Genomic DNA, 25,021 nt, shown 5'->3' with positions numbered 1-25,021 from the left:
CAGGTGATAGTTACTAGTGAGGGAGCATTATGGTTCTCAGCCAGATTACGTTCAAGTTTATTATTAAGATGATGCAGGATTTTTGTTGCAGTAGCACGGTGGAGCCCCAGTCATGCACCAGGACCTGATTGTGCCAGGCGCTGTACAAACAAAACACCAAGACAGTTCTTACTACAAAGACCTTAACATGCCTGGCTAGCATGATTACAGTGCTAACTTGCTCTTTCATCTGAGGTAGGCAAGGCGTTTTACAAAGGTGACTAGTATTAGCCTCCTTTTGCTGATGGGGTCAAGTGACTTAATCAAGGTCACACAGCAAGTCAGTTGCAGAGCTGGGATTAGAACCCAAGTCCTGCCGCCTGCTAAGCCTGTGTGCTGCCCACTAGAGAGGATGACCTCTGTGTTACTTATGCATAGGATGCAGCTGGTGTCATGAAAGTGTGTGAAAATTTCAAGAATGGGAGGAGCTTGTGGATTTCAGCTTTGAAGGCTCTTACTGCATGGGACAAAGCGGCCGAGGTCTGTCAGGGAGAGAGACAAGCTCTAGAGCTGCACAGATCTCTTCTTCAGGGCTGGGCATGTATTCAGAGCAGCACTGCTTAGTACAAGGTGGAACAGGCTGGTTAGCCTAGACAGTTAACACCTGACTCAAGGGATCATTCCAGGGGAAGTGGCCCAAAAACTTACTACGTGGAGCTTTCTTGCTAGTGAAGCTAGAGCTGGAGAAAGCTGCTGGGAAGTGACAGCCCCAGAGACCAAGGTCCTCTGCTCACCCAAGAACAGGGTACGTGCAGGGACAGCTTGCCCACTCCAGCCACGTGACTTAGCCCTTTGAGGGCGAGTGGGTATGTGTACTCCAGGCCTCACTCAGCTGTCAAGGCACCAAACTCAATGGTAGCACATGTCCACTAGGAACTGGGCTGAAATCCACTCAGTCACCATCAGACAGTAACAGCTTTAGGGCACTGCTGGCCTGGGCTGCACTCAAACCTGAAGTGAATGACAGTAAACCCAGTCTCTGGATTTGGCCAGTACCAAATACTATAACTATTTGTCTAGCATAGATAGTGTCCATTACCATAGCGTCTCACAATCACTCAGACTCCGTGGGATAGGGCTGTGCTATTATCCCCATTGTACAGATGAGGAACTGAGGGTGGGCACAGGAGACTAAGGGCTTGTCTTTACCACAGTGTTTGCTCCAGCTATAACTCAAGAGTTGCCCCTTACCTGACTCCTGTCCGTACACACAAATCTCGAGCTTGAATTAACTGGAGCTTTAAACTCTAGCCAGCTGGTCCACCAGGGAGCCTGGGCTGGGGAACGCTCCAGCACAGAGGTGGCCAAACTTTCTGACCCTCCGAGCCGCATACGATAATCTTCAAAATTTTGAGAGCTGGGTGTGTCTGCCGGGGCTCAGGGTGTCAGCCCCATGGCGGGGTGGTGGCTTGGGTCTTCTGCCCTATGGAGAGGGTGTTCTGGGAGCTTCAACGCTATGGGAGCCACCTGCTGGGGTTAGGGGCTTCAGCCCCATCCCTGCTGAAGCCCCCAGCCCCAGCAGGTGTGCCCCGTGGGTCTGCAGCCCTGAGCCCTGACAAGTGCCTCCCGCAGGGCTGAAGCCCCTAGACTCCCCTCCCTGCTGGGCAAAAGACCCCAGCCCCACTACCTCACCACAGGGCAGAAGCCCTGAGCTTCCCCTGCACCCCCAGCCTGGTAGGTGGAGAATGGGGGGCTCTGAGAGCTGCATTTCAATTGTAGAAGAGCCACATATGGCTCACAAGTCACAGTTTGACTACCCCTGCTCCAGCAGCTCTTACAGCAACCCCTGGTCTTTACTGCTCTAGCAACCACTGAACCCTCCTTCCTCTCCTAACTTGCTCTGGGTGACTGTCTTTGGTAGGCGGTATCTGAGACTGGTGCAAGTGTGTCACACTTGTTTCTAAGCAATGTTGGGAACCAGCCTACTAGAAGGAAAAGCCTTAGAAGCATAGAGTATTAGGGTTGGAAGGGACTTCAAGAGATCATCTAGTCTAACCTCCTGCTCAAAGCAGGACCAATCCCCAAATGGCCCCCTCAAAGATTGAACTCACAACACTGGGTTTAGCAGGCCAATGCTTGGACCACTGAGCTATCCCTCTCCCCCTTAGAAGAAAGGAACAGACCAGTTCTCCCGAAGCCCAGGGAAGCTGCGCAGCGCAGGACTGAGTAGACGGCCAGTTACTCATGCCATTGTTTCCTTGCACACCCAGGCACAGTTGCTGCTTTGCACAGAGCAGCTGGCGCTGAGAGGTGGACGTGTGGTGGGAATGGGGAATGCAGCGATGCTGTCATGCACTGAGGTCTGTGAGGTGGCCAGGGTGCTGCGGAGCATGTGGAATGTTCATTGGGATGATCCCAGGTAGGGTGACCAGACAGCAAATATGAAAAATCAGGATGGGGGTGGGGGGTAATAGGAGCCTATGTAAGAAAAACACACAAAAATCGGGACTGTCCTTATAAAATCGGGACATCTGGTTACTCTAATCACAGGCAGCATGTAAAGGCTAAGCAGCATGGAAGGCAGCACATGTCTGTGACACACCTAAGAAAGGAACAGAAAGCTGGAACTGTGATTATTTTTTGTTGCTTCACGCTCTGTTTCCAAGAGTTAGTTGAACTCAGCCTAGCCCTCTACCCTCCACAGCATCACTGCCCCTCACAATACCCCCCCCCCCCAATAATCCCTGGCCCCAGGTTCTCGCATTCTATGGTAAGGTGTTTACTCACGCGCTATAATGCCATTCTGTTGCTGTCATTGGCTGAATGGGAATGAAGAGGAAGCCAGGGCAGCAGCGTCTTTAGTGAGCAGTGATTTTATCTACCCTACTGGGTAAAGCACTGAACTGAGACTCAGGAGACCTTGCTGCAAGTCCTGGCTCTACCACAGACTTCTTGTGTGATCTTGGGCAAGTCAGTCAGTCCACCCTGTACCTCCGTTCCCCATATGCGAAAAAGGAATAACGTGTCCTGTCTCAGAGGGGAGTTGCTATGACATAGCACATTAATGACGGTGAGGTGCTAAGCTAAAGAAGCTTGCTGATTCTTCCTGCGTCACGTCTCTAAGGCTCTCATCATCTCGTACCTCGATTACTGCAACATCCTTCTCTATGCCCTTGACAAAGGCAGTCCTGCCCTGCTCACCTCCATTCAGAAAGCTGCTGCAAAGACCCCTTTCCTAGACCATTGCTTTGGCCACGTCCCCTTTCTTTGCGGCCCTCCATTGGTTCCCCTTTGTTCAGTGCATCAGATAAACTAGCTGTCTTCACTTTCCAGGCCTCTCAGGGCCTTCCCCTCCTGATCTATCATCTCTCGTTCAGAACTGAAAAGTTGGCTCCCACCTCCGCTCTGCTGTTGCTGCCAGCCTCCATCACCCACTTGTTATATTGTCAAACGATGTCAAATGCTTGGTGCTTTCTCCCAGGCCACCCCTCATGCCAGGGAGAAGCTCCCCATAAACATCCGCAAAATCACCTCATTCTCCTCCTTCAAATGTCTCCTTAAAACTTGCCTTTGCTCTGGGGCCTGCAAAAACCATGACAACGTTCAGGCTGATGGTGTGCTGAGACCATAGAGGCACAGATCCAAAGGCCAGAAGGGACCCCTGTGATCATCTAGTGTCTGACCGCCTCCTGTATCATTCAGGACAGAGAACTTCCCCAAAGTAATTACTAGAGTAGAACTCTTAAGCCTGGTCTGCACTGTAGCATTAGATTGATGTAAGGCAGCTTACGTTGACCTAACTCTGTAAGCATCTACACTACAATGTTGCTCCTGCTAATGTAAGTCTCCCACTGCACCAACCTAATAACTCTACCTCCATGAGAGGCATAGAACTTAGGTCGAAGTAGTTAGTCCTCGCAGTGCCCGTGTAGACACTGTGTTGCTTACATTGCTTGTTGCTGCCTTTGACAGCCTGAGCTGTCAGCCCCACCGCCTCACGCAGGGTTGACTGCCGGAGTCCCGCTGCCCTGGGATGGGCAGCCAGCCCTGGGCAGGGTAGTGGGGCTCCAGCAGTCAGGCCCTCTCCCAGTGCCCCATTTAAGTCAGTGCAAGCACCTCTGGTGAGGACACACACTGCTGGCAGGAGGGCAGTGTGGATATGAAAAAACAAGAGTTTTTTTTCAGTGGCTGTATGTCAACCTAACTTAGGTCGACTTAATTTTGTACTGTGGACGTTACAAAAACATCCTGCTAGCTAACATCATCTCACTGTGTCCCTGTGCTCTCCCATTGGGCTGTTTGTCTCTACCCATTGTCTCTTGTTTGAAGACTGTAAGCTCCATAGGGCAGGAACCGTCTGTTTGTTCTAACACAATGGGGTCCTGGTCCATGCCTGGGGCTCCTAGGCCCTCCCACAATACACGTTAATAATAAAATAATATTAATAATAATTTATAATGGTGATATGCATAAAATTCCACCAGCTCAGTGATTCAGAAGAAGTCTGAACAAAAATGAAGGCTCATTTGCTGACCACAGATCCAAGCCCCAGGGACTCGTGGGTTTTCCAGCTCCAGCATTGACGCTGACTGGCTGCACAGGCTGGAGCAAGTGACTAGCCTATTTTGCCACATGCACCATCGTTGGGCAGAGCCCCTCGCAAGCCAGAGCCAGCAGGATTCCAGGCACTGAGGAGTTTATAATGCGAGGGAGCCCGAGCTACAAAGACCCGTTTACGGTGTTATCAGTGTGGTGCTCTGTTCAGTGTCGATAACAGTCGGCTGCATGTGTGTGTTCCCTCTGCGTGCTGCCCCAGCTCTGCAGATCGCTGACACAGCAGGCCCTGAGAGAACCCCTAATGACTACAGCCTCCGATAAGGCATGAAGGCACCCAGCCAGGATTATTGTCAAATGAAACACAGTCTCTAGCTCCCCAGATCAGATGTCTACAGTTCTGCTAGTACAGATATGCTCCCTGACAATGGACTGGCTCAGTCAGTGGAGGGATTTACCACTCCCTAGTCCCAGGCCGGACAGAGATAGCTCCTCCTGGGTACACTTTTATACACAAGTACAAACAAGATACACATAGAGTGACTAGATGTCTCGATTTTATAGGGACAGTCCCGAATTTGGGTCTTTTTCTTATATAGGCTCCTATTAGCCCCCACCCCCACCCCGATTTTTCACATTTGCTGTCTGGTCACCCTAGTTACACATCACTCCCGATGTATAGCGGTGCAACCCCTCTAAGTGTTAGGGTGCCACCTCTCACCTTGTGCGTGTTGGTTTGAACAAAACAACTCTATCTGTCATATTATCCTTTAGACCCTGTCTTTAGGATGGGTCAGTCTGTTCCTGGTTATCTGTGTGGAATGTGCTTGTCCTGGAATGTTCTGGTACCATCCTGGCACGTTTATATTATCGGTGCTTAGTACCTTTTAGGTATGTGTACAATTGCAACGTCAGCCTTCCTCTTGCCAGCTTCTGTGAGCATGGACTTTGCTTCATGTTAGCAAAGTCTTGACCATTACTTTAGTTCAGACCTTAGGCTTCACACTGGGCCTCTGCTACAAAGGTTTATGTTTCAGGGCCTCATCTTACCACACATGGCACTGCTCCATGGGCCTAGTCATGTGACTCTTTGCAAAACTGGGCCCATGATCAAGACAAGAATAAACTGGCCAACGGCACGTCTCAGAGCCCTTGCTGTTACAAAGGATGGATGTATTCCCTGCTGTAATTCCAGTAACTTCAATGGTCTGAGCGTGTTATCACACGGCAGAAGGAGCTGCCTCACAGTCTGTCCTATAAAAACCCAGGGCTTTGGTGACTAGAGATGCTGCTGCAGCACAGCAATTTGTGGCCACACAGACACCAGGGTCACCAGCCAGCCACATGTGTGCAACACTGGGTGTTGAACTAGTGCCCTTTCGCTCCAGAACTGCAGGCTTCCACCCCATGGGTGTCTGGCAGCTAGCCTGCAACCTGGGTGCTGGGCCTGATTTGCATGAATGATATTAAAAACAAACAGGCATGAAAGAGACAGGGCTCACTGGCAAGGTTTACCAAAATGTAATTGAACAGTTTTGTCCTCAGACTGCAGCTCCAGGGAGAGGGAGGGGCCCAGGGCTGGGTTTTGGGGCTGGATTTTTGTGCCCCCCTTCCCGCTCCTGGGGGTGGTATGACTGTCTAGAGAGTGAAACCCGGCCCGGTTAGGTCCAGGGCACGGATGGTAGCTGATGTCATCACCATCCACAGACTAAGGCTGAGGGAAGGTTGTATTTTTATCTAGTCAAAACCAGTTGGCCACAAATGGCCTCATTATTTGTTGGTATTATGGTAGTGCCTCGAGCCCCACCTGTATTAGAGCCTGCCTGTGCCATAACCAGTGTATAGCAAGACAGACATGGGGTAGTGAAGTGGCATTTCCATCTCAGTGGGTCACAACCTTCACTTGGAATGGATTAGCAGCTAGGGAAGTCCCTCCCCATGCCATTTTGGGCTTGGCCCAGTTGCTACCAGCCATTTATTTATCTACATGCCTTCAGTCCTGTCCTTTTCTCTCTCTACTCACTCTCTTCTCTGCTTCCCTTTCCCCCTGCCCCCCTGCCCATTTTTCCTCTGCTTTCCCCTTCCATTGGTTCTCTCCAGTCTTTTGGGTGGGGATGTCTCTCCCCAGGATGCTGCTCAGGGGGTGTGGCCAATGGTATCCCGCTGTCTGTCTTGTTGCTGCCTACGTTGGTGCCTAGATTGGTGTGAAGCTCAGCTGTAAATAATCTGAAAGGGATTCTCTACCCCGGCTGCTGGCTGCAGATAGGACCCTGGTTATTCCTAGCCTGGGTTGTTGAGTACCATCAAATATGGCCAAATGCATCTCTGATTTACACCCTGTGCAAGTGCATGGATGTCTAAGGGATTACTCAGGAGAGTAATTCAGGGCAGATTCTGCCTCATCTGGTCTCCCTAAATCCTGGTCTACATTAGGCAGGCACGGAAGGGACTGTGGATTTCACTACACAGCCTGAACTAGGCATCAGGAGTTTTCACTCAGTTTCAAGTTCTGCATGGCTCGTACTATAATTAACAACCTACAGCAGGGGTAGGCAACCTAAGGCATGCATGCCGAAGATGATACACAAGCTGATTTTCAGTGGCACTCACAGTGCCTGGGTCCTGGCCACCAGTCCAGGGGGGCTCTGCATTTTAATTTAATTTTAAATGAAGCTTCTTAAACATTTCAAAAACCTTATTTATTTTACATACAATAGTTTAGTTATATATTATAGACTTATAGAAAGAGACCTTTTAAAAACATTAAAATGTATTACTGGCACGTGAAACCTCAAATTAGAGTGAATAAATGAAGACTTTTCAATTAAATGAATGAAGGGGGGAGGGATAGCTCAGTGGTTTGAGCACCAGCCTGCTAAACCCAGGGTTATGAGTTCAATCCTTGAGAGAGCCACTTAGGAATCTGGGGCAAAAATTGGTCCACCTAGTGAAGGCAGGGGGCTGGACTCGATGACCTTTCAAGGTCTCTTCCAGCTCTAGAAGATTGGTATATCTCCTATTACCTGACTTGGCACACCACTGCTGAAAGGTTGCCATCCCCTGACCTAGAGTATTTCAGGAACTAACCTGTTCCCACTGAATTCAATGGGAGAGATCTGGTAGGATCAGGTCCTTAGCTTATTGCAACTTGGAATGAGGCGGGTGGGTGGGCAGACGGGGGTGGGAGCAGGTCCATCCCCACTCCCTTGAAGTCCCTGTAGCTTAATTTGGTGCTGTGCATGTATGTGATTGCCATGGGACATTCCTGATCATTCTCCCTAGCGAGCCTATTAACCAGGAGGAATCACTCTGTTGACAGCAGATTAGGTCAATGACTGCCTATGTAACCACACAGAGTAGTGGTTCTTAACCAGGGGCATTAGACTAACTAGGGCCCAGGGCAGAAAGTCAAAGTCCAGCCATGCAGGACAGCAGCCCAGGGCCCCGAGTCCCACCACCAGGGCTGAAGCCAAAGCCTGAGCAACTTAGCTTTGCAATGCCCCCTATGGTGTGGGGCCCCAGGCAATTGCCCTGCTTGCTACCCCCTAACACTGGCCCTGGCTTTCATATGCAGAAAAACAATTGTTGTGGCACAGGTGGGCCGTGGAGTTTTTATAGCATGTTGGGGGGGGGGGGGACTTCAGAAACAAAAAGGTTGAGAGCCCCTGACAGAGAGGGTTCGTCTACACTGGAGCTGGGAGTGTGCATCCCAGCGTGAGTAGACAGCCATGCACTAGCTCTGCTTACGCTAGCTTGTTAACAATAGCAGGCAGCACAGGCAGTAGCTCAGGCTACTTGCCTGAGGCTCTGAGCAGAAACCCATCTAGGACCCCTTTAGATACAAATGTGACCAGCTAGCCCAAGCCACTGTCTGTGCTACCTCCAGCTACACTGCTATCTTTAGAAAGCTGGCTTGAGCAGACCTAGCGTGTGTCCGCATACCCGGGCTGCGAAGCATGCTCCCAGCTGCAGTGTACACGTACCCTGAGATACAACAGGCTCACTTCTATTGATATACGGATGCTCCCAGACTTATGCAAGCTTGCACAACTCGAATTTTGCATAAGTCGGGAACGCATACCTGACCATTACACAAAAAAACAACAAAAAATGTTCTAGCTTACAGAACTTTTGCTGTAAGTGCGGATCTGCGTAAGTCAGGTTTGCGTAACCTGGGAAGCATCTGTAAACAGAAGATTACTCAGGAGGCGGGTGAGTCACGAGAACTCAAACCGATTCCAGTGGGCTTCCCCTTATTAACTGGCAACCTCTTCCCTTTCTCTATGTAACTGGCTGCCCTGCGTTCCCAGGGTATCTCTCCACCCCTGAAACAGCAACTGGTGCTGAGTGCTTGGGAGGAGGATCCCAGAGTCATATCTTTACGGAGGCTGATAAATGATGCCGGCCTGGTCCCAGTCTGTGCCTGGCTTTAAAGCATTATCATTAACCCACCGAGTGCTGGGAGCTCACCTCGTTAGTTTGTGACTGGAACCAAGGGGCAGGTAACGTGCTCAACTTGTCATTTGTGTGTGTGGGAATGTGGTGCTGTGGAAAGGGACCCAGCCCTGAAAACCAAGGGCTCCTGCGTCTCCACAGATGATACGGACGAGCTTCTCCCCTCACCCCACACAGTGCCCCCTCAGAATGCCTCAGCCCAGGCCAGCTCTAGGGACAAGTGGGGGCTTAAGCCTGCGTGGCCCATTCAATCCTTGCCTCTCTAAAGAGGCTGCTAACAAGGGGGCCGGTTCTGGGAGCAGGGAGATTGTGCTGCAAGTGACCTCCAATGTGCCATTAAATGTAACCATTTTCAGTCCACCTTCAGCAGGGCTGGATTGGATTTTCTTGGTTCTCCCAAGTCCCAGCATTTCACAGTGCAATGGCTTGTTGGTGGGTTTGTACACCATTCCAGGGGGATGCTCTGCACAACACCCAGAGCATCCTCAAATGTCTTTGGCCACAACACAGTCACTGGCACTGCAGAAAAAACAAGTAGACAGCTGACAACAGGGTGCTAAGAGAAGGCCCAGGAGGCACAACTTCTCTGGGCCTCAGTTTCCTGCCAATCACTGTTGCCACAGGAAATGAGACACTGTCTGCTCTGATGTTCCCGCTGTATGCTCATCTGTCACCTAAAGCAATGCCACATCAGCGTCTCCAGCTCCTCGTGCCAGCAGGTGCTGAGTCCCCCTGAGGTCACGGGTCCACGCCTGGCTCTCCTCTGCCTTGCACCACATCAGAACGGTAGCAGTTTGCACCACATTACACAAACGTAAATGACAACACAAGGGTCAAAGCCAAGGGGACTCAGGCCCTTGGTCTCCAGAAATGGAGGTTGCTACTGGCATCCATTGTGCAAGTCCTGCTGCTGGGAGCTCTTTCTTGTCTATGCAGCAGCTGCAAATCACCTCCCCCTACATGGTCCCACCCCAGCATGATCAGCTGGCAAACCGAACACCTGTGCACTAAATGCACACAGCTGTGTGGCTGCATTTACTGTGCCAGCTCCAGCCACCATGGAAACAGATTCCCTTTTAGTGGGATAGGAGAGAGGCCCAGACCCTCAAAGGTATTTAGGCACCTAACTTCCATCACAGTGAGTAGAAGTTAGGAGCCAAAATACCTTTGAGGATTTGGGCCAGAGTAACCCAGAGACCCAACCTCTGGCAAACCTGAGACCCAGCCTCTGCCATTTCCTGTCTCACGGTTCTGCTTCATCTTGCTTCAATTTTTCTTTTCCTTGTAGTTCCATCTGCTCTGCCTCCTCGGACACGGTTAATTTGCTGCTGCCTCCGTGCGTGAGCTTAGACAAAGCACAGCCCTGCTTTGTGCCTCAGTTTCCCCATCTTTAAAACAGGAATGCTGGCCCTGTAAAGCTCCTTGCCCCGTTTAGAGGGAAAGCACTATAAGTGCAAAGTATCGGGGGGAACTGAGGCACAGTGTGCAGTCAGATCACAACGGCCATGCCCTCCAGCACCTCCAGATCTGGAACCTGAACCACTGAGCCAACCCTTCCTCAGGGGGAGGGACAGCTCAGTGGTTTGAGCATTGGCCTGCTAAATCCAGGGCTGGGAGTTCAATCCTTGAGGGGGCCACTTAGGGATCTGGGGCAAAAATTGGTCCTGCCTAGTGAAGGCAGGGGCTGGACTTGATGTCCTTTCAAGGTCACTTCCAATTCTAGGAGACTGGTATATCTCCAATTATTACCTTTACCTTAGTTACACCCAGGATGCTCTATGCTGCTATGACTGCACAAAAGGAACAGAGATACCTCCCTGAGAATATTTCTGCACAAGGGACCTCCAGCCCTGGAGTGTCAGGGGCAGGAGAGGAACAAGACAGACTAGACGTGCACAGCAGGGGGTGGCTGGATCACATTACACTAGGGCTATTCTCAGTATCCCCAAGCCAAAGAGAGTCCTGGGAGGCAGAGTTAGTGACAGTAGCTGTAACTTGCACCAGTGACCCAGCTGGACCCCATATGCCCTCGCTGTGAGAACTGCAATGGTGGATCATAGCATCCTTTTCCCCACACCCTCCATTTTTGCCCCAAGTGTTGGGAGGCAGTAACTGAGAATCAGGCTCCTGGTGTTTTGATTTGGCCCACTAGGGCAAAAGGGACCAAGGACTGGATCTTCAAAGGGACCGAGGCGTCTAACTCCCATGGAAATCAGTGGGAGCTAAGGCACCTAAATCACTTTGAAGATCTGATTGCAAATGGGGAAATTCAGCTCCTGTTCTGGATTCCCAAGCTCCTCTCCAAACCCTGGGGGCCTCTGGGCTTGGCTTTGGGTCAGTCTCTGACTGTCTTTAGTTTTATTTCATCACTGACTAGCGCAGAGCTCCTCCGGCCAGGGATGCAGACTTGGCTGCTTGCGGTGAAGGAAGAGGAATAAAAACAAAGATGGAAATGAATTCACAGTTCCTGACAGCGCACCCATGAGCCAGCGCCGTGTGTGCACAGCCTCGCTTTTTAATGACTAAGCAGAAAGCACCACCGTGGTTTAGCAGATCGCTGAGTTCAAGCCACAACACCGGGAGCTGGCTCTCAAACATCCTTTACATCTGCAGGGAAGTGTTTGGGTCCTGGGGTCTTTTGATTGGGTCAGTTACAAAGAAGAGGGGGATCAGGTGCAAAACTCGTCATCTCCAGATTCTACATTTCCTCCCTTAGGTTCAGGCTTCAGATTTCAGGCATCCCCCCAACATCTGTGGGCGTTTGGGCTGGGTTCAGCTTGAGTTCATGGCAAATGTCCATAAGTCACGATTTGCCCCCATGAAGCTTACTGTGGTTTCAAGCACGGTTAAGCTGCACCACTGCAAATGGCTTTGCCTGTCTATTCTAGTGATTGCTCTGAGTGCAGTTATAGTAGCTGGCCACTGACAGCTGGAACCAGGGTAAGTGCTCTGTGCAGAGAAGGCCTAACTGGTGAGACAGTAGCCATTGCTCTGCTGCATCTGAGACCATAATTAGATCATTGGGGGGGAAAGAGTGTCTCCTCCACAGAAAATGGAAGAGAAGCCAACCCAGCCTACACGTCTTCTTCCAAGAGTGGCACATGCCCCACAGTGTCACGGGATGTTTACAGAGCTCCAAAGGGGAAGAGGTTTGCAGAGAATGACTGTCCTTTCCTGTTCGTGTTAATGCTGAAGCAGTGTCTGGGCGAGGACAATTATGCTGACTGGGGAAAATGTTCTCCTAGTGAAGTCTAATCAAACTGTGAGATAGTCCCCTAAGTGAGGAAGCCTTCACCACTTGATTTAAGACAGTGAAATAGGACGGGACAATCCTGAAGCTGAGATGTCTGGACTAGATGGACTATCCAGTGGCTTCCTGTGTGACCTGAGGCACGTTGCACATTTCCAATGGCAGTTGGGTGTAAAAATACCCTTAGTTAGCATTGCAAATCCAGGCTTAATCTCTCTATGCCTCAGCCCCATATCTGCAAAACAGGGCTAATACGGCATCCTTTCTCCCCTACTCCGCCTACCTATGTAGATTGTCAGCTCCTTGGGGCAGGGGCTGTCTCTGACTATGTGCATGCCCAGCGCAATGAGGCCCCAAGCTTAGCCAGGGTTTTAAGCACGGCCATACTACAAGTTAAAGAACTACATCTGTCTTGCTGGTATCTTCTCTGTGAATATTGGTTTATGCTTTTCTGTGGGTTCTCTTCAAGGAACAATCTCAACGGCTCAACTGTGATACTGGGAGTATGAGGTGCAGGCACTGAGCAGGCAGATACAATAGACCTGCAGGGCTAATGCATGAGCCAGTCCACTTTGAAGTAAAGGACTGGCCCCTAGAGCCCTAACTTGCACTGAAATCAATGGCAGTGAGGCGCCTAGATGCCTTTGTGGTTCCACGCCTAAGTCCATTAGCTGGGCAGCGTAGCAAACTCCTGTCTGCTGCGGCTCTGACACAGCACACACTGAACAGTAAGGAACCTTGTGATGCAGGACTGGAGAGGATAAGTCCAGCACTTGTGTCCCAACAGCACGGAAGCAAGTGCAAAGCAATCACTCATGCACAAGTAATGGATATTTAGGCACGACGTGGGTGCTGCAACGAACTGCCTAATGTGCACATCTACCGCTGGCTCCTCTGGGTTGGAATCAGAACTGCTCAAATGTTGATTATAAGCCCTGTACAGCTAGCAGCTAACAAAGGGTTTCTTTAGCTTGAGTGGTCCGAGGCCTGTGCCGTTAGAGGAAGCACACAGGAAAGTGCTAGGTGGTCATGGCGTTGTTACCACGTGAAGAGGAACAAACAAACAACGCACTGTAGGAAGAGTCATTCACCCATTACTTAGATTCAGCCACTTCTAGGGTGAAGCACAACAGCTCCTTAATAGTGAATAGCAACACGACAGAACAAGGACGAATGGGAAGTACAGAAGAAGATGTACTTGAGCTACCCTGTGACATGGGAGGGTCCCAGAGCTCGGACTGCAGCGTAAGCCTGGAAGTCTACACAGCAATGAAACAACCCCACGGCCTGAGCCAGCTGGCACGGGCCAGTCATGGGTTTTTCTTTGCTGAGTAGAGGTACTGAAAGAAGCCACCTACTGAATTGCCAACACCACTGCCAGGAGCATGCAGGTTTTCACTGGAGGTTTCCATTACAAGTATTAAACCAGCCTGCCCCTCCGTAGCTCATATTTGACAGGATCACTGCCGGAAGCGCTAGCACAGCAGGATAAATTGTTCTTTTCTGTATTCCAAGCAGCAGCTCGGAGTGAAGCCTTTTCTCATTCCCCTACATACAACTTCTGGGGGTGCATTGCTGGAGGTGCATTGCTGGGGCTGCATTGCAGGGGGGAGGTGGAGCATTTCCAAAGACACTTCAGTGGTTGTGTTACCAAGATACATCCTACTGCATCAGAGAGTGAGAACGAAACCCTACAGCAACATCTTCCACTGATTATAAAAGGCCAGACTGGAATTACAGCCACAGCTGCTTTTGAGGGGTGAATGAGCAGAACAATCACTTAAGGCTGTAAACTCTAGGCAGTGCCACTGGAGTTACTGGGGTCTATTTGGCTGAGCTAAGTGAGGCCCTACAACAACCTAATGGCCTAACCCCCCTCCAGCCAGCCTGCCCCCAACTGGGCCCCTTTCCCTGCTCCAGCCAGTCTGCCCCCTGCTGGGCCCCTTGTCCCCATTCCAGCCAACCTCCTCTTCACCAGACCCCTTGTCCCCACTCCAACCAGCATGCCCCCAACTGGGCCCCTAGCCTGTCCCCACTCTGGTCAACCCCCTTCCCTTCACCGAGCCCCTGTCTCCACTCCAGTTAGCCTGCCCCTAGCAGGGTCTTGCTCCTGCCCCCACTCCAGCCCACCTGCCCCCCTCTGGCCAGCCTGCCACTGGGGAGAGATCCCACAGCCAGACCACTTGCCCTCCTCCTCCTCCACTCCAACCCACCCACCCTCCAGCTAGTCCCCTTGCTCCCACTTTGACTAGATCCCACAGCCAGCCCCTTCCCCCTCCCCATTCCAGCCAGCCTGCCCCCAGTTGGGCCCTTTGCCTGCCCTCCCCAGCTAACCTCCTCCCCTTCACCTGCCCCCTCCTCCCGACACCAGCCAACCTCCTCCCCTTCACCTGCCCCCTCCTCCCCACTCCAGCCAACCTCCTCCCCTTCACCTGCTCCCTCCTCCCCACTCCAACCAACCTCCTCCCCTTCACCTGCCCCCTCCTCCCCACTCCAGCCAACCTCCTCCCCTTCACCTGCCCCCTCCTCCCCACTTCAACCAACCTCCTCCCCTTCACCTGCCCCCTCCTCCCGACTCCAGCCAACCTCCTCCCCTTCACCTGCCCCCTCCTCCCCACTCCAGCCAACCTCCTCCCCTTCACCTGCCCCCTCCTCCCGACTCCAGCCAACCTCCTCCCCTTCACCTGCCCCCTCCTTCCCACTCCAGCCAACCTCCTCCCCTTCACCTGCCCCCTCCTCCCAACTCCAGCCAACCTCCTCCCCTTCACCTGCCCCCTCCTCCTCACTCCAGCCAACCTCCTCCCCTTCACCTGCCCCCTCCTCCCGACACCAGCCAACCTCCTCCCCTTCACCTGCCCCCTCCTCCCCACTCCAGCCAACCTCCTCCCCTTCACCTGCTCCCTCCTCCCCACTCCAACCAACCTCCTCCCCTTCACCTGCCCCCTCCTCCCGACTCCAGCCAACTCCTTCCCCTTTTCCTGGCCCCCACTCCCCACTCCAGCTAACCAGGTACCTTGCCCCCAGCTCTGGCCAGCCCCCCAGACAGGCCTTCATGTGCACCCAGACAGGGCAGGTGCAAGGAAGTTTTGTGCCCTAGGTGAAACTTCCACCTTGAGCATCCCCTCAGCCCTGTGGCAGCTCCCTGCCCCCCCCCGAAGTGGACCCCCCAAGGCAGATCCCCCTCAGGGATCCATGCGGCAGCTCCCCACCCCAGCTCACCTCTGCTCCGCCTCCTCCCCGAGCATGCCACCCCTGCTCTAATTCTCCTCCCTTCCCAGGATTGTGGCGCCAAACAGCCAATTGGCGTTGCAAGCCTGGGAAGCAGGAGAAGTGGAGCAGCTGTGGCACTGGGAGAGGGAGTCTGAGCCTCACGTGTCAGCCCACCTCTGGCAGCCCAGCCCAGGAACGCTGTAAAAAAAAACTCGGGGCACCGCTTTTTGGTGCCCCCAAATCTTGGCGCCCTAGGCAACCGCCTAGTTTGCCTTAATGGTAGCACTGGCCCTGCACCCAGAGCTTGGCCTTCATGAGTAACTCACGGATTGCCGGGATCTGTGCTATGTCCCGGCCTTTAAGCAGTCCCTTGGGAGGATCCTTTCAGTGTTCAGATTCCCCAGGGGTCAGCGCCTGCTCCAGGGGGTAGCCACCCTGCTTCAGCACCTCCGAGCCTAGGCCTTGGGGCCAGCACTCCTGTTTCTGAATGGGCACTTTGCCCAGTGAGTCCAACTTCAGTTCGGAGACCTTTTCTCCCTTCAGGGATCAATGCACGTGAGCAGGTATCTGCAGCGACCCCCTGCACCTCTTTCAGACCAGAGCAGGGTTTATGAGTCAGCTGGAACCCACCAACAGGGAGCCCTTCAGTTTGCTTGGAAACATGGCAGCTCAGACTGGCCAAGGCCAGAGAGGGCTTCCTTGAGCCACACTCCTGGGGGAAACCCTCTTTACTTCCTTTCTCTGTCTCTGTCCCTTTTTCCTTCTTCCGGGCAAGAAACCCTGTCTGAGCTCAGTTCTTATCACCACCTCCTGTCACCTCTTCCCATTGTCCCCCTGTTGCATGCTGGTTTCACAGGTCCAGCCAGCTTGGGTCACCTCTCCCCACCCCTTTAAAGTGTCAATTGTTGGGGTTTCTATTGTCACTGTGGGGTCTTCTACTGAGATAGGCTGGTTCCAGCCAGTCCTTAATGGCCCATTCAGAGCACCCCAGATGGCTAGGTGACAAAACACCTCCTGTCTCCTGCTTTGTCCCAGGAGCCGCATTTTAACCCTACCGCACCCACTGGGTAGCAATAGCAATGTGATAGGTACGGAGTCATAAAGAGAGTTCATAAAAATAACAGAGCCATTTCCCACTAATCAAATGTGCAACCCTCTAGTTACCACCCTCCCCCCACCCCTTCTGTACTGCTAGGGTTATCAGACAGCAAATGTGAAAAATCGGGACGGGGGGTAATAGGAGCCTATATAAGAGAAAGACCCAAAAATCGGGACTGCCCCTATAAAATCGGGACATCTGGTCACCCTATGTACTGCTGGAGGGAGCCAGTTCTGAATCCTCAGGGCAGTGTCTGGGCAAAAGACCTGGGCTCTCCCTTGTGCTTGGAGAAGGCCTATTATTATGCAGAAACCAATGAGTCTTCTCTCCCCTGGTGTCCCATAAGCCAGCTGGGAACTGAACAATGAGATGGCTGCATTAAAAGAAAATCAGCAGCCTCACCTCTAAAGAGACTCTTGTGTTGCTGTTACATCCAGCAACTCCCAGGTGAGCAACCTGCATGCTAAATCTACAGTCTTATCTTCCTGCTGAGCTGTATGCAAATCTCGTAGTGAATGTAATGCTTTAGAAAAGTTCCTGATTCACAGCCCTGCACACAAGCTTTTGGTTTAATCTACAGCACACATACAGCCAGTGCCAGCTTCCCTGCTCTACCAACGTGCCTCATCTCCGGCCTGAAAGGAGCGCTCGAAGGGAGACAGCACGACCCAGCTGTTGGGTTCCAAGGCATGCATTCAACTCCAGCTTTGCCTTTGAGTCACATACACTCTGGGCATGTGACTTCGCTCTCTTTGACTCGGTTTCCCCGCTCTCTAAAATAGTATTAATAAGACACACCCATCGTTGTCAAGTGCCTGGGAAATACAGCTGAAAAACAGCTGTAGCCGTGTCAGTCTGTATCAGCAAAAACAATGAGGAGTCCTTGGGGCACCATAGAGACTAACAAGTTTATTTGAGCATAAGCTTTCGTGGGCTAGAACCCACGTCATCAGATGCATGGAGTGGGAAATACAGGAGCAGGTATAAATATATGAAAAGATGGAAGTTGCCTTACCAAGTGTGAGGTCAGTCTAACGCAGTGGTTCTTAATCTTTACTACAGCCTGCACCCCCCCTGGTTCTCAAAATATGTTCTCACTCCCTTTGTCAAAAATTTAAATATGTTCTCGCACCACTTAAACCTAAAAAATATGTTATCGCACCCCATAAACCTAGATATATTTTTTGTTTGTATATTACAGTAATTATTAAAAAATGTATAATGGTAATAAATACATAGGTTTGATTAAACAAAGCAGTTGTACTTATATGCCTGTGCTTAATTTGTGTTTTCAATGATTCACCTTCTAAAAAAAATCTAGTATGTCTCGCACCCCCAAAAAGGGCATCTCACCCCCAGGAGGTGCGTGCACTCCAGATTAAGAACCACTAGTTTAACGAGACAAATCAATTAACAGCAGAATACCAAGGGAGGAAAAATAACTTTTGAAGTGGTAATGAGAGTGGCCCATTTCAGACAGTTGACAAGAAGGGGTGAGTAACAGTAGGGGGAAATTAGTATTGGGGAAACTAGGTTTAGGTTTTGTAATGACCCAACTAAAACCTGGGAGTGGTTGGGTCATTACAAAACCTAAACCTAATTTCCCCAAAACTAATTTCCTCCTACTGTTACTCACCTCTTCTTGTCAACTGTCTGAAACGGACACTCTCATTACAACTTCAAAAGTTATTTTTCCTCCCTTGGTATTCTGCTGTTAATTGATTTGTCTCGTTAAACTGACCACACACTTGGTAAGGCAACTCCCATCCTTTCATGTATTTATAGCTGCTCCTGTATTTTCCACCTCATGCATCTGATGAAGTGGGTTCTAGCCCACGAAAGCTTATGCCCAAATAAATTTGTGAGTCTCTAAGGAGCCACAAGGACTCCTCGTTGTTTTTTTAAGAGGGTGCGTATTCCAGCTCTCCAGCCCAGCCCAGCCATGGCCTCCTGCTGAGAACTGACAACAAAGACATCACATCATATTTGTCCATTGGGAACTATGTATCAAAAGCAACAGCTCCCTTTGTCCGTAATGCCTGAGCCCCTCAAAATCGTCAACCGCCTCATAACGCCCCTGTGAGGCAGGACAACGCTAGTATTCCCATCCACCAGCTAGTGCACAGGGAGGCTAAGGGACTTAGCGAAGACCACACAAGAAGTCTGTGGTGGAATAGGGAACTGGACCCAAGGCTCTCAGGTTCCAGGCCCCTCCTCCCCCCAGAGCCATAGCCCTGCTCCTGTCTGGCTCCTCGGGGGCACAGACAGGGGTAAGGGGGGGGTGATGTGACAAGTTCGGGGACCACTGCACTAGACCATCCTTGACCTCTTAATGGTGCTGAACCCAGCTCTTTTAGGCTCTAGGCCAGTACCCCAACCACTGGGCCATTCTTGACCTCTTAATGGGGCCAAAATAGGCCCATGCTCCAAACACTGGCTTATCTTTGCTTTCTCAGTGGCCCAAGACCACCAACTCCTACCTCACAGGGCAATGCACAGGCAGCAGCTGGTAAATACCGCCAATCATGGCTACATGCAAGCCAGTGACCTATGCCTGATGTGTGGCTCATTGCCAATTCCCTAAGCCCATCTGAGCTACTTCTTTATTTACAGTCTTGTCCAAAATTGATTGAAATCAGTACACGTCTTTCCATTGATTTCAATGGCCTTTGGATCAGACCCTTGGTGAGTGAAATGCCTCTTCACGAGCCAGGTAGCAAGAGGAGGACACCATTGACTAAGCAAGCAGCATTTCTGTGTAATCTCTGTTACCCTGTACATAGCCATTATCATAAAGGGCTTTGGGAGGAAAAAGCAGCCACTCCACATGTTTACTTTAACCTCCAATGAAGTGACATAGTTCAAAGCCAGGTGGAAAATGAGGTTAATGATCTCTTAGAAATGTAGGTTACAATTCCCAGCACAGCCCGACTCAATTATCAGGAAGTGCCTCGTCACACATCTACTGCTAATGAAGAAGCCACAGGGGGCCAGAGCCGGCAGTTTAGCAGGCCTAAGTAGCGGTCTGGGAAGTTTAAGATCACGGTGGAGGGATGGTTTGTATGAGGAAATTCATAACTCTCTCCCTTTCTTTGCTAAAGGCCAAATTAGGGCTCCCAGGCTTGGAGCCCTCGAGCAGGGAAAGTTTGCAAGGAGCCCCTGGTGTGCAACTGCATGGGGCAGACACTGTATGAACAGAGTACAAGGGATGGGAGGTACCATTTACTACCACCGGCAGCACTCTAAGTCCTAGGGGAGGCCTGTCTGAGTAGGGAAGCAGCACAATCTAGTAGATAGAGCACTAGACTGGGACTCTGGAGACCTGGGAACTATTAGCTCTGCCACTGACCAAGTATTTGATCTTGGGCAAATCAATTTGCCTCAACTTTGCTTCCCATTTTTTGTAATTTCAACTGAAAGGCAGGAACTATATGGATGTACAGCACCTAGCACCACAGGTTCTGGACTGCAGTTGAGGTCTCTAGGTGCTACTATAATGCAAATAAGTAATAACCTTGCTTGGAGCAGATGGGATCTCGGCCTATGGGAGGCTAATGCAAGACATGTGTGCAAGATGTACTGGGGCTTGAGAGGCAGAGACGGTGCTTACGGGATGACTTCCATAGATTCTGTGGCCAGAAGGGACTACTGTGATCAGCTAGTCTGACCTCCTGTGCAACACGGGCCACAGAACTTCCCCAGCATAATTCCTAGAGATAATTTAGAAAAAAAATCCAATCTTGATTTAAATATCGCATGTACCACGACCCCAGGTACATTTTTCCAATGGTTAATTATTCTAACTGTTAAAAAGTGGAATTTGTCTAGCTTCAGTTTCCAGCTATTGGACCATGTTAGACCTTTCTCTGCTAGACTGAAGAGACCCTTACTAAATATATGTTCCCTCTGTAATCAACTTACCCTTAACCTGCTCTTTGCTAAAATAAATAGGTAAACTCAAGGAGCTCAGTTGCTATGAGGCAGGTTTTCTAATCCTTTAATCATTCTCGTGGCTCTTCTCTGAACTTTCCCCAATTGATCAACTTCTTTCCTGAACTGTGGACACCAGAACTGACACAGGATTCCAGCAGTGGTTAAACCAGTGCCAAATACAGAGGTAAAATAATCTCTCTGCTCCCACTTGAGATTCCTGTGTTTAGGTATCCCAGCATTGCTTAAACTCTTTTGGCCACAGCATCCCAGTGGGAGCTCATGTTCAACTGATTATCCACCATGACCCCCATATCTTTTCACAGTCACTGCTTTCAAACAGAGACCCCCAGGCCTGTGTGTTGCAGTTTATAATGTATATGCTGGTTCAACAGAAAATTAGAATGGGATCAAATGTTCTACCTTGTCTGCATTTAAAAATGGCATTTCTAATTATTTATCCACTCTCCAGCTGTACAGCAGTCTGGGATGATTGCTCCTGCTTAAGTTTAGTAGATAATTGGTTCATAAGTAGAGAATATTGCAGTGTAATATTTAGCAAGCGGCTTCTATGAATAGAAATTATTAAAGAGGGTGGGTATTTTGAGAAATCCACGGCCATCCAGGAACTTTAGCATCATCTTTCTGCCATATCCCATGGCCACTTGCACCCAGCAACAGAACTCAGATCTTTCTGCTCCAAAAAGCACAGACCCCTATTGAGAATGTATGTCCTGTTTCTTTAAATCTGTGGAAGGAAGAGGTCTGGGGAAGGTTCGAGGAAGAATCTGTACAGTGAAGCATAGAAAAGGAAACAGAGCGGCATTGGGGATGGTAGTTTTCACTTCTCTGCAGTAGGGTTCCTTGTTCAGTGGCAGAAGAAAGCATCTTTCTTCACCATTTCTCCATCATTGGCACAGGCCCTCTAGCCAGTTGAATTGTTATAGCAGAGCACAGGCTAAGGTTATGTCTTCACTACCTGCCGTATCGGCGGGTAGCAATTGATTTCTCGGGGATCGATATATCGTGTCTCATCTAGACGCGATATATCGATCCCCAAACGAGCTCCTATCGATCCCGGAACTCGGCCAACCCGAATGGCTGTAGCGGAGTCGACAGGGGGAACTGTGGACATTGATCCCACGCCGTGAGGATGGTAGGTAATTCGATCTAAGATACTTCGACTTCAGCTACATTATTCACGTAGCTGAAGTTGCGTATCTTAGATCGATTTCCCCCCGTAGTGTAGACCAGCCCTAAGATACAAACTTGAACTGTTCTAATTCAGTCCTGTAGAGGGCAGTGGTACACACACCTGCACAATTCAATACAGACTTCATTCAATACACAGTGAAGGGGAATACCATTTCTTCACTGAAGTGCTACTCTATATAATAGAATCCCATTCACAAAACATGGCTCCAAGAAAGCTTCTCCTTCCCCAAAAGATGGCACAGCTGCTAACCAGGAAAAGGCTTGAAAAAACCTTTCAGGAAAGGAACAGAAACCTTAAGTAAAGCCCACAGGGAATGCGAGAAGGAACAGATCTGTCATGTGTCATTTGCGAAGATGGAACGAATGGCCCGCTCTAAGGGGTTGCAGTGTTAAGATAAGTTCCTGTCTGCATCCTAAAAGACCTGCTCATACCGGTATTGCCCTGGCCTCTTCCTTTGTCAGTCAGTGTTAAAGGCATTCTGAACTATATGCATTTCCTCACCTTTTGGGGGCGAAGCCAGACTTTCAGGCACCTGCTCCCCTACTTGGTGTAAACTTTGCTTGTACCAATCAGAAACGAACACACACAGTTTTTGGGCCCCGTCCCCTATGACACTTCTATGATGTCATAGTGGGTATTTTAGGCTGGTCTGCCACGTGCAGGCAGAAGAGGAGAAAGAAAAACGAATCCTGTGTACCTTGTGCACACCCGTAACCGAGCCTGATCACCTCGAAGCCTCTCAGCTCACGTGTTTTAAGCAGAGTTTCTACGTTTGCCGGTCGTTATGAGTTGGTTTGTATTCGTAAGTATTGGTTATTACTAAATGCTGCATCTGTGTTTATAAATATTGTTTACTGCATCTTTGTTTATAAATATTGTTTGATAGTAAATACTTTAGCCATTGTATGTTTTAAGTTCCATTAATCCTATTAGCTAATCATACGCTGCTCCCCTACCCCTTATAACTATCCCCAATAAAACTTTTAATTAATTAATTTTAGTTGTGTGCGTGCCTGCAGTTTGCATCATGACCCATACCCTCCTTGCATCCCTTACCTATACAGTCTATTGCCACGTGCAGCCTGGTAAATAACAGGTCTGCATTTTTCTTCCGCCCCTAAAAGTACGTGGCAATCTACATGCAGCAGTGCTCCCTCAACTCCCACTGGTTTCAACGAGACTGTCCCTGGGTCCAACACACATTAGCGATCAATAACATAGTACAACTTTCTGTCCTGGACAGAATGAGTCAGAGCTTTCCACTCTGAGCGAATGAGTGACTGTGAACAACTAAGCTGGAAAGAAAACATAGAATGGAATGGAAATTACAGAGCAAAGCTTATTTTTAAAAAGTCTAAATCATAATTTGTTTGGAGCAGAGCATATGCACCTGAGCATGCTTAGGGCTGACCACTGGGGAAAATGACCTGTTAACTGGGTAGAGGATGTAATGGCTTTGGGGCACGGAAAGGGATATCCCTTAAAATAAGAGATGAATGGTTACGCTGGCAATAAAGGTGGCTGGGCCTCTTCTCAAGGAGAATGTAACAACTAGCTGGGCCCTGGGACCCAGGAGAATTGACACACTCACTATCTGCAGTGCACCGCAGAGGGGCAGGATGGTACAAGGAGATTACCACAATGGCATGTGCTCCATCTGCGTCTGCTAGAAGCAAATCTCTCCAACAGCCAGAGAGGAGGGCTGAGTTACTACAGAGAATTCTTCCCCAGGTATCTGCCTGAGGGGGTGTTGCCGATATGCCAGGGTCTAACTGATCATCATATTTGGAGTCAGGAATATTGCCCCCAGGTCAGGTTGGTAGAGAGCCTGGGGCTTTTTCGCCTTCCTGTGCAACGTGGGTCATTTGCTGGTATGAACTAGCAACTTGCTGGTCAATGGTGGATTTTCTATAAATGGAAGTCTTTAAATCACGCCAGAAGTTCTGAGTCTATTACAGCAGTGGGGGGTGGGGGAGTGAGGTTCTGGGGCCTGCAGGAGGTCAGAGCAGATGATCAGGATGGTTCCTGCCAGCCTTAAATTCTAGGAGGATCCACTTTCTCCTGCAAGCTAGACAAATGGCACTAAACTGAAAGCAGAGATTCCAACCGGGTGTAATGAACCGTCAATACAGTTTTCAGAGTAGTAGCCGTGTTAGTCTGTATCCACAAAAACAACAGGAGTACTTATGGCACCTTAGAGACTAACAAATTTATTTGAACATAAGTTTTCGTGGGCCACAGCCCACTCCACTGGATGCACGGAGTGGAAAATACAGAAAACAGGCAAGACAGTAGCAGTGTTGCCACTTCTGCTAACCTCCTGCTAACCTAAATATCCTAGTGTTGGAGTCCAGTCAGAGGTTTCCTGTTTCTAAAAATGCTTCCGTTCTCTACATAAAGCAGCCATCGTGTTGCCTCGTGCAAGTCTACAGTCTAACTAGCCATGAGATATCGTTAAAATACCAGGGCACCCAAGGCAGAGTCTTTATTAGAATAACTGCATCATCTCCTATACTAAGCTCTTCACAGCAGACTCTTCTCACTATCTGCCTGTAAAACACACTATTAAAGTCGCAGCAGTTTCATGCACCGATTATTACTGCCTCTTAGTATTGTAAAAGATCTAAGTCACCCTAGACTAGTTCCTTAAGCACCAGTATGCGTAGCACATTGAAGGTGTCAAGTTCAGCAGACAATCTCTATGATGCTCTTCAGGACACTTATCCATTCATAGCTGTGTGGGACACTGATACTTAAATTTGACGCAGTGGCTCTCACTCAGATAGCCTTGCCCATATCCTTTAAATAAAATAGCTCCACTGGCCAAATTCACAGGTGAAACGAAGTTGGGTGCTGCTGCAAACACCAGAGAGGGCAGAAAAATGCGAAGAGACAGAGTCCAGCCTTACGGGTATGAAATAAAGCAATCTGAATGTGAGAAAATTGCAAGCTAATGCATCCAAGGAGGAAGTGGGGTTGGGGAAGGGTTAAAATAGGACTGAGTGTGCACTGTGATGTGGCCATTAAGACTACATAGCCAGTGTGATTTCGAGCTGCAGATACGGCCCATCACAGATGGGGCATAACGGTCCCTTGTTTTTAGGGCTGCCATCTGACTGCCTTTGGAATCCTGCACCTCAGTAGCTGTTGTCAAAGCTGGAGGTTGTTCAAAGAAGAGCTGCAAAAGTGGGGGGGGAGGGGGAGGGCAAAAGAAACTTCCAACAACGTCTAGAGGGTGCAAACACCACAAATGGCGAAAAAGAGTTTAGGGCGATACACCAGTCAATAACGGGACAAGATTAAAAAAGAGAAACTTTAGGCTCAATGT

This window comes from Gopherus evgoodei, chromosome 1 (assembly GCF_007399415.2).
Source record: "Gopherus evgoodei ecotype Sinaloan lineage chromosome 1, rGopEvg1_v1.p, whole genome shotgun sequence".
NCBI lineage: Eukaryota > Metazoa > Chordata > Testudines > Testudinidae > Gopherus > Gopherus evgoodei.
This window is presented reverse-complemented; position numbering follows the sequence as displayed.